The 12,152-nt window shown below is 39.5% G+C and overlaps 1 long non-coding RNA gene across 1 annotated transcript; it reads left to right on the top strand.

Moving 5' to 3' along the window:
* Nucleotides 1-341: 341 nt before the first annotated feature.
* On the top strand, nucleotides 342-11,653 carry LOC107875128. Its single transcript, XR_007056950.1, has 7 exons — nucleotides 342-776; nucleotides 1,134-4,220; nucleotides 5,777-5,898; nucleotides 5,978-7,745; nucleotides 8,200-9,165; nucleotides 10,771-10,840; nucleotides 11,407-11,653. It is a non-coding gene; the product is annotated as an uncharacterized LOC107875128 (long non-coding RNA).
* Nucleotides 11,654-12,152: the final 499 nt, after the last annotated feature.

Here is a 12,152-nt window from a genome sequence, read left to right as displayed (position 1 = left end):
AACTTAAATTATTTTTAAAATATAATTGACTATTAATGCAACAAAAATTTGGACAAGAAAAGTAACGTATATTAATTTGAAAAATACATAAAAAAATTTATAAATTACAATAATTAACAACTTAAATTATCTAAATATATATTAAAATAATAAATATTGAACTCATGCTAGATTTTAGATGAATCCTAGAAAACATATGTAATCTTTTTATTAAAAAATTTTATTTAAATATATCAAGATTAAAAAAATAAATAAATATGTTAATGTTGGCCGTGCTGATACGGGTCATGCTTTTCTAATATGTATAGAAGTGTGAAGTAAGGAACGATCAAGGAGAATATAGTACATTCACATCTAACAAATATCCTACCTGTCTGGCTCTGGAACCATTTATGTTTCTCATTCTCAATCCAAACAATGGGTATACTATTTCTCTTTTCTCCATTCAGCTTTTACTTTCTCAAGTTCAAAAAATAGTACCGACATATGAAACATTTGTTGAAGTCATCCTTGCAAACATATTGCTCGACGATGACTGTGAGACTGTTGTGGGAGAATTTGGATTGGCAAAGCTTTTGGATCATCGTCATTCGCATGTCACAACTGCAGTTAGGGGTACTGTAGGACATATAGCTTCTGAGTATCTCTCTACAGGACAGTCCTCTGATAAAACAGATGTTTTCGGGTTTGGCATTCTCCTATTAGAGTTGATATCTGGCCAGAGAGCTCTTGAATTTGGTAAAGCAGCAAATCAGAAAGGCGCTATGCTTGATTGGGTAAGTATTACACATTCCAAAATTTGATAAACCGCAATTTGTCTTACTTACAGTTTTAGTTTCTTTAGGATCAAAATGCCTCTGACCTTTGTATATTTAGTAAGTTCTGAATTTTAACATTACCATTTACTTCGAATGTCATTTCCTTATAGAAATGAAATATTATATACACGTTCAGTTCAAGACCACAAGCTTCAAAAGTCTTATTTACATACTTAAACTTTGCGCTCGGTCAAACTGAGACAAACAAAAAGAAACGGAGAGAGTATCTTGATTCGTGTTGGGGTTGACAATATTAATGTGCATATTTTTTCCACGTGTTGGGGTTGACAATATTAATGTGCATATTTTTTCCAGGTAAAGAAGAGTCACCAGGAAAAAAAGCTTGACATGCTGGTGAGGAAGGACTTACAACAACAACAACAAACTCAGTGTATTCCCACCTGGTGGGGTCTGGGGGTAGGATGTACGCAGTCCATACCTCTACCTCTGAAGAAGTAGAAAGGCTGTTTCCGATAGACCCCCGGCTCAAGACACGCGGTACCACACAAACATATAGTAAAGCACAGCACAAGGTTACAAGATTACATAACATAAATACGGTACCCATAAGTAATCTAAAACAAAGGAAAACACACAGATTCATAATAAAACATGGGACACGGACTCCTAACAGGAATAAACCCCCACCACGTAGTTCCCTACACTAGCGACTCAGGCTGGCCCTAGTCCTCTGCCCTGATTCGCGTCCTCCAGACCTTCCTATCTAGGGTCATGTCCTCGGTGAGCTGTAACTGCTCCATGTCTCGCCTAATCACCTCACCCCAGTACTTATTCGGCCTACCCCTACCCCGCTTAAAACCATCCAACGCTAGCCTCTCACACCTACGGACCGGGGCATCCATGCCCCTCCTCTTCACGTGTCCGAACCATCTCAATCGGGCTTCCCGCATCTTGCACTCCACTGGTGTCACACCAACCTTCTCTCGGATGTTCTCATTCCGAACTCTATCCCCTCTAGTCAGCCCACACATCCAGCGCAACATCCGCATTTCTGCCACCCTCATCTTTTGGATGTGGGAGTTCTTCACTGGCCAACACTCCGCTCCATACAACATGGCCGGATGGACTACCGCCCTGTAGAATTTGCCTTTAAGCTTAGGCGGCACCTTCTTATCACACAGCACCCCCGACGCGAGCTTCCACTTCATCCATCCCGCCCCAATACGGTGCGAGACATCCTCGTCAATCTCACCGTTACTCTGGATCACGGACCCGAGATACTTGAAACTCTCCCTCTTACCTACCTCCTGTGATTCCAGCTTCACTACTACCTCATTCTCCCGCCTCACGTCATTAAACTTGCATTCCGCATACTCTGTCTTGCTCCTGCTCACCCTGAACTCTTTAGACTCAAGGGTTTGCCTCCACACCTCTAATTTGTCACTCACACCCCCTCGAGTCTCATCTATCAGAACTACATCGTCTGCAAAAAGCATACACCACGGCACCTCCCCTTGAATACGCCGCGTCAACACATCCATCACCACTGCAAACAAAAAGGGACTAAGAGTAGATCCCTGATGCAACCCTGTCCGGACCGTGAAATGTTCTGAGTCTCCTCCCGCCGTCCTCACCTTAGTTTTCGCTCCATCATACATATCCTTGATTGCTCTGATATATGCCAGCGGTACTCCCCTCACCTCCAAGCATCTCCAAAGCACCTCCCTGGGGACTTTGTCGTAGGCCTTCTCCAGGTCGATAAACACCATGTGCAGGTCCTTCTTCCTCTCCCTATACTGTTCCACCAACCTCCGTACCAGGTGAATTGCCTCCGTCGTCGAGCGGCCAGGCATAAATCCAAACTGGTTTTCTGAAATAGACACTATCCGTCTCAGCCTCACCTCGACCACTCTCTCCCAGATCTTCATAGAGTGACTCAATAACTTAATCCCCCTATAGTTGTTGCAACTCTGGATGTCCCCCTTATTCTTATAGAGAGGTATCATGGTGCTCCACCTGCAAGCCTCGGACATCTTTGCTGTCTTGAAGATTTCATTAAACAATTCCGTCAACCACCTAAGACCAGCCTCTCCAACGAACTTCCAAAACTCGACCGGTATCTCATCCGGCCCCGTCGCCCTACCCCTTCGCATTCTGCGAACAGCCTGTCTAACCTCTTCTACCTTAAAACGTCTACAATAGCTAAAATCTCGACACTCCTCTGAGTGCTCCAGTTCCCCTAACACAATAGCTCTATCCCCTTCGTCATTCAAGAGCCTATGAAAGTACGACTGCCATCTATGCTTAATGTGGCCGTCTTTCACCAACACTCTACCGTCCTCCCCCTTAATGCACCTCACCTGATCGAGGTCACGACCCTTCCTCTCCCTAGCCTTAGCGAGTCTAAACAACTTTTTCTCCCCTTCCTTCCCCTGTAACCCTGCATACAGGCTCTCAAAGGCGGCCGTCTTAGCTGCCGTGACTGCTGACTTAGCCTCCTTCCTCGCTAGCTTGTACTCTTTCCTGTTTACCCGCTTCTCCTCTTCATCCTTACTCTCCACCAACTTGGCATACGCCCCTTTCTTGGTCCCCACTTTCTTCTCCACCTCTTCATTCCACCACCAATCCCCCTATGGTGCCCGGCCCGGCCCCTAGAAACCCCCAACACCTCACTTGCATTCTTCCTGATGCACCTAGCCGCCCTATCCCACATACTATCCACGTCTCCCCTACACTCCCACACCCCCATTCCTGCCAACTTCTCCCCTATCTCCCACGCATTCACTGGCGTCAAGCCGCCCCACTTAATTCTAGGTCTACACTCCCTACTCCTCCTCTTTCTATTCTTCTTTATACCCAAATCCATAACCAAGAGCCTATGTTGGGTCGAAAGGTTCTCACTCGGGATGACCTTACAGTCCTTACACCACGCCCTATCCCTTTTCCTAAGCAACAAAAAGTCAATCTGGGTCCTGGCTACCGCGCTTCGAAAGGTGATCAGGTGCTCGTCCTTCTTCGGGAAGCCCGAGTTCACCACCACCAGCCCAAAGGACCTCGCAAACTCCAATAGGGTAGCCCCCTCCTCATTTCTCTCCCCAAAACCAAAACCACCATGCACATCACCAAAGCCTCCCGGTAGCGCCCCGATGTGCCCGTTGAAATCTCCTGCTACGGTACAAGTATGATCGGATCGAGCTCGAGGAAATGGTACAAGTAGCTCTAATATGCTACGGTAAACAACAAAGTCTGTTGAGGTTATGAAGTCACTTAGTCGAACTAGGAAACTATAAGGAAAGGGACGCTAAGGTTATGAAGTAAGGCCACCTTAAGGGTTGATGGAAAGGTTCATTATCCACCGAGGCACAAACCGTTCTCCACCGGCTCTCGAAGATCCAATCAAAAGGTGAAAAAAGGGCTTGGGGGCATCGATTTGAATCAAAGGTATAATGCTATCTTTTTGTCGTATGGCGATATCCCGTTAAAGGCAAAACTGTTATTCCTTCTTCCATCCATGGATGAGTAGAATAGTTTAGTGTTAATATTGTTTTAATTCTTCTGATTATATATAATCCATGCTATAATAATGTTATTGTTTTTTTGATTACTTTCCTATTACTACTTGCTAACTGATTACTGATGATGATTGAAACACTTATTCCTCTCCTAACTTGCATCTGAAATATTACCGGCTAATTGACTTGGTAAGCTGGACATAAAGCAGTAATCTGGTTTTTTGGCAGATACGCGTTGATCAGGTTTGCGTCACATCTATTTTCAATAATAATCATGAAGCATTTCTGTTGGTTTCTATTAATTATTCTGGGAAGTATGTAGCCTGTGAATACTTGCTTTCTTAAGTTCTTCTTAAAACCGTCGCTTTTGTTGGTTCACTGTTTTTCATTGCTTTTGTGTCTTTATTCTTATTCTCATACTATTGCACTATCTAAATCAAATTCCTGATTAATATGGCACATACTGTGAGTAATCAGAATTCCTTGATTCCTTTTCTTCCTGGGTTACTGTATGAAAGTTGCATTTGTGCGATTGAAAGTTGCATTTTTTACGTTGTGGAGCTGTATATATGTTACATTGATTGAAAGTGATTTCAGATCTTCATGTACGAGATCTGTAGTTTTATTATAGTCCTTAGAACTGCAATTTGGTTGAATCATCTTTACTATAGATGTTTGTTTAGGATGAGTAAATCAATGATCAATTGATGTTTGCTTAGGATGTGTAAGTCAATGATCAATCAATCACATTTCAATCCCAAATTAGTTGGGGTATTCATTTACCTTCCATTGGGCGCATTGCAACCGAACAACTTCAATATTAGGAGGACTATACCACAAAAGTCGGGATTAGGTCTGCGTACATATGGTCTCCTAGACCCGACATGTGGGACTACAATGGGAATGTTGTTGTTCATTACAAATGAAAATATTTGTCAAAACAAAAGTATCAGTGACAACCAAAAATTGATATTTTCCTTAGTAGCACAGTGTTGTGTACTTGTACATGTATATATAATATCTGCCTTTGAATTCTATATGTGAAAGAAAAGTTTTTGCTGCATAAAACTTATACCTATCCTTGTGATTTGATGTGAGAGTTTTGGAAAAATAGTACCTTTGAAGAGGAAAGTGGCGGCTACTACTCAGGGTGTTGAACAATATTCATCTTTGCTCATAATTTAGTGTACAGAACTTGGTACCATTAAGCTGTAGTAGTTTACTACCTTGGGAGTGAATCACTCATGTTTGTTTGGGATCTCCAGAAGACATCCATCACTCATGTTTCCCACTTTTTTTTTTCTTTTTGCTGCTTTGGCTTCTTTTTGATTGCGTCTTCTGATTTATTTTGTTTTTAGTATCTTCATTTTGGCTACCACCTGTTTTGTACAAGTTTTCCTTGTATAACAGATTGTGTCACTTAGTTGAGCATGGGCTTATTTAATTTATTTTGAGCTTGATGGTTTCCCCTTCTTGTGATGACAGGTTCCTGTCGGTAGATCTACACTTGGCCGTATTATGAATGTCATTGGAGAGGCAATTGATGAGAGAGGCCCAATTAGGAAGTCATGATTGCTGTGGATAACATGTTACATTATACTATTAGTGTATATAACTTAAATCCATGGCATATTGATATGCATGTACCCCGCGTGGATACTCACTTTTCTTGATGAATTTATGCAGATTGTAATTCGATTTTGAGGAGGAGAGAGCCTAGCTTCTCATCTACAGACAAGATTCAAGCAATTTTTAAGCACGTCGATTCACTAGGGTTGCCTGGAGTTGGAAATTACAGTTTGATATCAAACTTTCCGAGGAAAGTGTATGGTGTGGATAAAGTGGGAGTGACACTCAAAGAAGCTACTTTGCCCCAGCAACTATGCAAAACCCTTCATCACCATGTTAAGCACAACTTTATGAAATCATGAGGATAAATAATTGACAGCAAAGTTGTTGCCATCAGAAATGTACATAAGAATCACTTGACGCTTAGATTTGCAAGGAAGATTCCGCTGCTGAATTGCTTTCCAGTCTGTATCCATAATATTAAAACTTTTAAGAACCTTGTCCATTGATGAAACTGCAGAAGTGGAAGACGAACACTACATTTTATTTAACAAAAGCACAATAAAACGACTAGTGAAATTCTTTATTTAGAACAGCTTCTAGGCCCTCATAGAGGTAACTAGCTTCTTCCAGTTGTTTTCATACTCAATATACAGTATATTGGTGTTTGCCAATATCAATATACTGTAGTGTTTGGTTATATCTCTATTTAAACATGAATTATTTATGAGGATACTTCTTCTGAATAAGAGAAGCTCGTAGCCAATCACTTCGACAAGCCATATAGAATCACATTTTACATTAGTTACTAATGGGAATATCACCCAGGTTTGCTTTTCTTGGCTATTATCTATACTTTGTCATGTGTCTTCTGTGTACTCTGTTTTCATTTGTTCAGAGATGCTCTCCGGTAGTGCTGTTAGTAGTACTGTTCAATTTTCAAGCCAGAATGTGAAAGAGAAGAATTTCAGTTTTCCTACTTTTCTTCAATATTCCATCGTTTGTCCCTCATTTTGGTTTAATAACTATATAGCCAAAAATCTTAATCTATTGTGGAGTTTGGCTGTGACAAAAAATATAAAAAGTACAGCTAATTCAATAAAAGTCTTTACTATTAAAATGTACAAGAAAATATGAAAGCTTATTTTAGCACAAAATAAAAAGTACATTCAATCTCCTCACGATTTTTATTCGTAATGGCAAAGTAGTTTAGTTTTTCTCAAACAAGCATGCTATATGTATATATATCGTGACTATTCAAACTTCACAGCATGCTCCAATTTCTTACCCCAGTAAATTCTCTTATAAGGTGATTCTGGGTAACATTTGGTGATTATATTATGCCAAATAATTCAAACCTGAACGGTGATTTCCAATGCTCTTTTCTATTTTCCAAAGGAGAGGCATTACTTTTGAACACATTAGAATCTTCATATTTTGTTGAGACCTCTATTGGCTACAAATTACCTGTGTTTTATAATACTTTGTATCTGTTAGATTTTATTGGACCTGGCATATTTGTTTTGCTCATATGAGGATCATTTTTTTAGAAAGACATCTTCTCAATGTACCTTGCCATGGATAAGTTCAATTCTTCGTCGTTGTCTTCTGATTTCCAAGTGGGTGAATCTTCTTCAGCAGCTGCAACTTCACGTTCATCATAAATATAAGGAATGGCATCAGCGACAAATAAAGTTGCTCCTACTGTTGGTGAGAAGCCAAGACTTAGACATCAGCATAGCCAGTCCATGGATGGTTCAACTACAATCAAATCAGAGATGCTCATGTCAGGAGTGGAAGAGCCATCTTGAGCTGAAACTGAGAAAGTGACGTCCACTGCTAAGCTTGCTGAACTTGCTCTTATTGATCTGAAACGTACCAAGCGGTAAGGCTTTATATGGAAATGTTGTTGCTCATTATTGTAGCCGTCCATTCACATTATCTTAGCATAGCTTTGCCATTGCATTTTGCTTTATTGGTACTTGGTATCTAAGTTGCTCGGACTCTTCAAAAATATTGCTGAATCAGTGTCGGATCCTCCAGAAATGCACTATTTTTGAAGGATCCTACATGCGCCCGATGTATTGCCTAAGATGAAACCATAACGTGGAGGTCTGGTATTAGACTAGACTGCTTAAACTATGAACTTCCTAAATGTGTTCTGGATGTTTAGAATAGTAATAGATATTATGCTAAAGTGTTGTTTTATGAATGTCTGCTCTGTTTGAAATTAATCATTCATTCTGCTGGTGGTTAGGCATTTTATCTATATGTTCCCTAGCTCTTTTCTCCTAGAACCTTCTTTGTTTAACTAACAAGTTCTGTAGTTGAACTTCCAGAAATTTGCCAGCGGACTCTTCTGTCATCTTTTCTCTTTCAATCGCTGAAGAACACTGAAATAATGATGGTAACCGGAGATGAAACAGTTGCTGATGGATTCAGCTTCAGAGAACCCACTTAACGGAAGATTCCCACGCATGGAGGTGCTGAATTCGGGAAGTATGTCTTGCTCTATGTTGTTCGATCTCCTTACGTGCTTGTCAGAGGTGATTGCCTTGTCCACATTGTTAGGTCCTGTTACAATGTCTTATCTCGGGGGGCTTAAATGGCACCAATCAGATCTGCGCCAAGTCCGTTCTTGCTCAGACGATGATTATTGTTTTCATCAGAGTGAAGGAGAATTCCATGATGGTGGACTTCAAGACCGTCTCTGTTGCTTAACTCTTGGAGTTCACCGATAGGAATTTGAACGAGGGTAGCTCTATACAGTTCACCCGGAACTTCCTCAATGAAATTGTGGATTCCACGTCCAAAGAAGGCATCGCTGAATCGAAGTTGTGTTTGCAGTTGGAGAATAACAACAGTGCAAAAAAGGGTGAGCCCATTGACGGGGAACCGAGTGAAGGAGCTGATCTGAGTGGTTACAGTAAGATTAGAGAGGATGGGTTCATGCTCTTCAAGAATTTGTGCAAATTGCCTTTGAAGTTTTCATCACAAGAGCATGCAGATGACAATATTTTGTTAAGAGGGAAAGTACTACCATTGGAGCTCCTAAAGGTTATAATGGATAATGCTGGTCCCATTTGGCGCTCACCCTAAGAGCGCGCAGCATTTTGATACACCACACCCTGACTGTTGGTAAACACAAGTGATGATGCCTCGTGGAAGAACCATGAATTGTATAAGGGAATTCGCAGTGATTATGCCCAAACAAAATAAGACGGGGAGATGGAATACAAGTACCTAAAAATGCTGCAGATTCATAAACTTTCCTTGATTAGAGAAGATGTTGAGAACATCATAAGGTACATGTGTTGTCTTAATTTTGTTTGGAATCCTTTTTATAAAGTTATGTGTCTATGGTTATTCGCAAATGGGGTAGAGATTTGGGGCTTAATATTTCTCCATTATTGTTTGTTCACTGTTGCTACTATCGACCTCCAATCTAAATGGTTTATCTAGTTTGACAGTGGATAAAAGTCCCTTCACTTTATGCTCATTCAACAACTTTTTCCATCCATTACAAAGCTTGTAGAAAGCATTACGATGCGTATCAAAAACCATCTCATAACAATTTCCAAATTCATCATAAGTGTTCACTCAAATTCCTTTAGCAAGCTTGTCTTCATCTTTAACTTCATCTTTTTTCAATAATGGCAGAATTGCACTTTTGAAATCACATCTCTGAAATGAAATCGTGTCTTTATCAATCTGTAAATCAGCTTTCGACAGTTTTTTCTCAAAAGGTTCACTGTAATTACTTCCAAATTCTGAATTGGAGTCATTCTTGGTAGCTTTCTTCCATAAATACTATAACCGAATTTCGGTTTTGTTAACTTTCCATCAATTTGGCTTCATGGGATTTTCGATTCATCATTAAGATTTCTTCTTTTTTTGAGCTCATTTTCTTAATCTCTTCAACTTCTTTGTCTTCGTCATCAAGAACAGTATGATTTTCCAATGAACCACTGTCATTTTTCCCATGCACAAATGCTGATTTTCGCAATATATCAGAGCTTTCTTGGAATTGCATTCCCTTGAACTCATCAGCATCAAGATTTCTTCTTTTTGAGCTCATTTTCTTGATCTCTTCGACTTCTTTGTCTTCGTCATCAAGAACATTATGATTTTTCAATCAACCACTGTCATTTTTCCCATGTCCAAATCCTGATTTTTGCGATATTTCAGAACTTTCTTGGAATTGGACTCCCTTGAACTCATCAGCATCAAGATTTCTTCTTCTTGAGCTCATTTTCTTGGACCCTGTTTCTTCTTCATCATCTTCGTCATCAAGAACAGCATGATTTTTGAATAAAGCACTGTCATTTTTACCCATGTCCAAATGCTGATTTTCACGATATTTCAGAACTTTCTTTCAATTGGATTCCCTCGAATTCATCAGCATGAAGATTTCTTTTTCTTGAGCTCATTTTCTTGGACCCTTTTTCTTCTTCTTCATCTTCATCATCAAGAACAGTATGATTTTCCAATGAACCATTGTCATGTTTCCCATGTCCAAATGCCGATTTTCACAACATTTCAAAAAACTTTGCGAATTTTGTTTGCGGGGTTCTTGAATTTACCTCTTGTCCAACATTTGTATGTATTCTTCTCTGTTGTCTTGACATACGTTGCACGAACTCCATTCCTTTAGTACTTGTTGTTTTATTTGCTTTGTACACCTAGCTTTTTTGATGATGTAAGTTAAATATGCGATTAATGTTTAAATGAACTTGGTACTACTTGCTTTTATTCGGGGGGTGGGGAAGGGTTGTTGTCGTGGGATGTTGATTGGATTTTCCTCTGCTGCTCTTTGTAGATTATTGATGTTTTGGAACTATTTTAAGGATAAACCATGTCTCTTTCCTGTGCTGAAGTGAATTCTTTTACTTTTCTATCTGCAACACAAGGTGCTATCATAATTTCTTCAGCTTGTCAAGCAATTCTTGGATACAGTGGGCTGATGTCAGTATTAGTGAGGTAAGAAATCCTTGTCCAACACTTGTATGTATTCTTCTCTATTGTCTTGACATACGTTGCACAAACTCTTCACTTTTGATGCCGCACCCATGTCGGATTCTCCAAAAAGTGTGTATTTGTTGGGGAGTCCGAGCAACACAGGTCTTGACTATATATGCTTTCATAATTACACAGCTAATATTTACAGCCTCATGGAGATGGGGTAATACTGACTTTATTCTAGTTTATTCGCTGCTATTTTATAAACGTGGTGTTCGGGTAAGCTTGCACGCACCTCACCAAGAACATAGTTCGATGTTATGTAACATGATAAATGATCCTGATAGTGTGTTGTGCACAATGAAAGTTTCTCAGAATGTTTGATTTGAGAATGCTTGATATCTGTCCCCACAAAGACTACGTGGGCTTTAAGATATAGAAAAGAAGCAGCAAGAAAAAGAAAAGAAAATTCAAAGAAAAAGACACATTCTTTTGCTCTTCATTAGAGCATTTCTCTGATTTTTCTTTAATTTTCTAAAAGAAATTGGAATGGTGATTTGGTGCTGAATAATAGTTTTTTTTTTCAGTTCATTTGGTGAGCAGATCTTGTTTGAAAAGTTGAAAAAAGATTTAAGAGTCAAGTTGAAGTCAGAGAGCATTTGAAGAAAAGTGAACTGTTAGCTTCTTTATAGTTGTCATTTTGAGGAGAAAAGCTGATTGGGGGTGGAAACTCCACTGGTTTCTTGATCAGTCTCATTTTATTGTCATTGAAGCTGATTGATAAGCAGCCACCCATTAATTTGATCTGATTTGAGTTATTTAATTATATGGTACTATTCGATTATTTCAGTACAACATTTGTTTGATCTGCATTTCTTGATTTTATTTTGTTGGGTTTTCAACGGATTGTTTGATCTGACTGAAAGGGTATTCCTCATTGTTATAAGATTGTGCGATGAACTTCTGACTAATGAGGATACTTTATGTGTAATACCCCGTGATTTTTCTAGCTTAAACTCATCCCGAAAAATGTTAAAGATTAGCACTTAGAATAAATGATGTTTATTTTGTGTGGAATTCCTTAGATTTGAACTTTCCATGGCGTAGAAAATTGAATAAGCTTTCCAACGATATAAGATTCGCCTAAATTCGATAACCGGATAAGAAGTTATGGCTATTTTAAGTTCTACTCGCAAAACACCGTTATTTGGACCCTTAGCACATCGCGGAGCAGTGAAAAATTTCAATTGTCATTTTCTAGTGGCTCTCTGTGATTGCACCGCGTCGCGGAGAGGGTCAATTTTCCCTGCGGAGAGGGCCCATTTTTCCTTTG

The sequence above is a fragment of the Capsicum annuum genome, chromosome 6 (genome assembly GCF_002878395.1).
Source record: "Capsicum annuum cultivar UCD-10X-F1 chromosome 6, UCD10Xv1.1, whole genome shotgun sequence".
NCBI classification, from domain to species: domain Eukaryota; kingdom Viridiplantae; phylum Streptophyta; class Magnoliopsida; order Solanales; family Solanaceae; genus Capsicum; species Capsicum annuum.
Note: the sequence above shows the minus strand (reverse complement) of the source record. Positions and strands in the feature narration are given on the sequence as shown.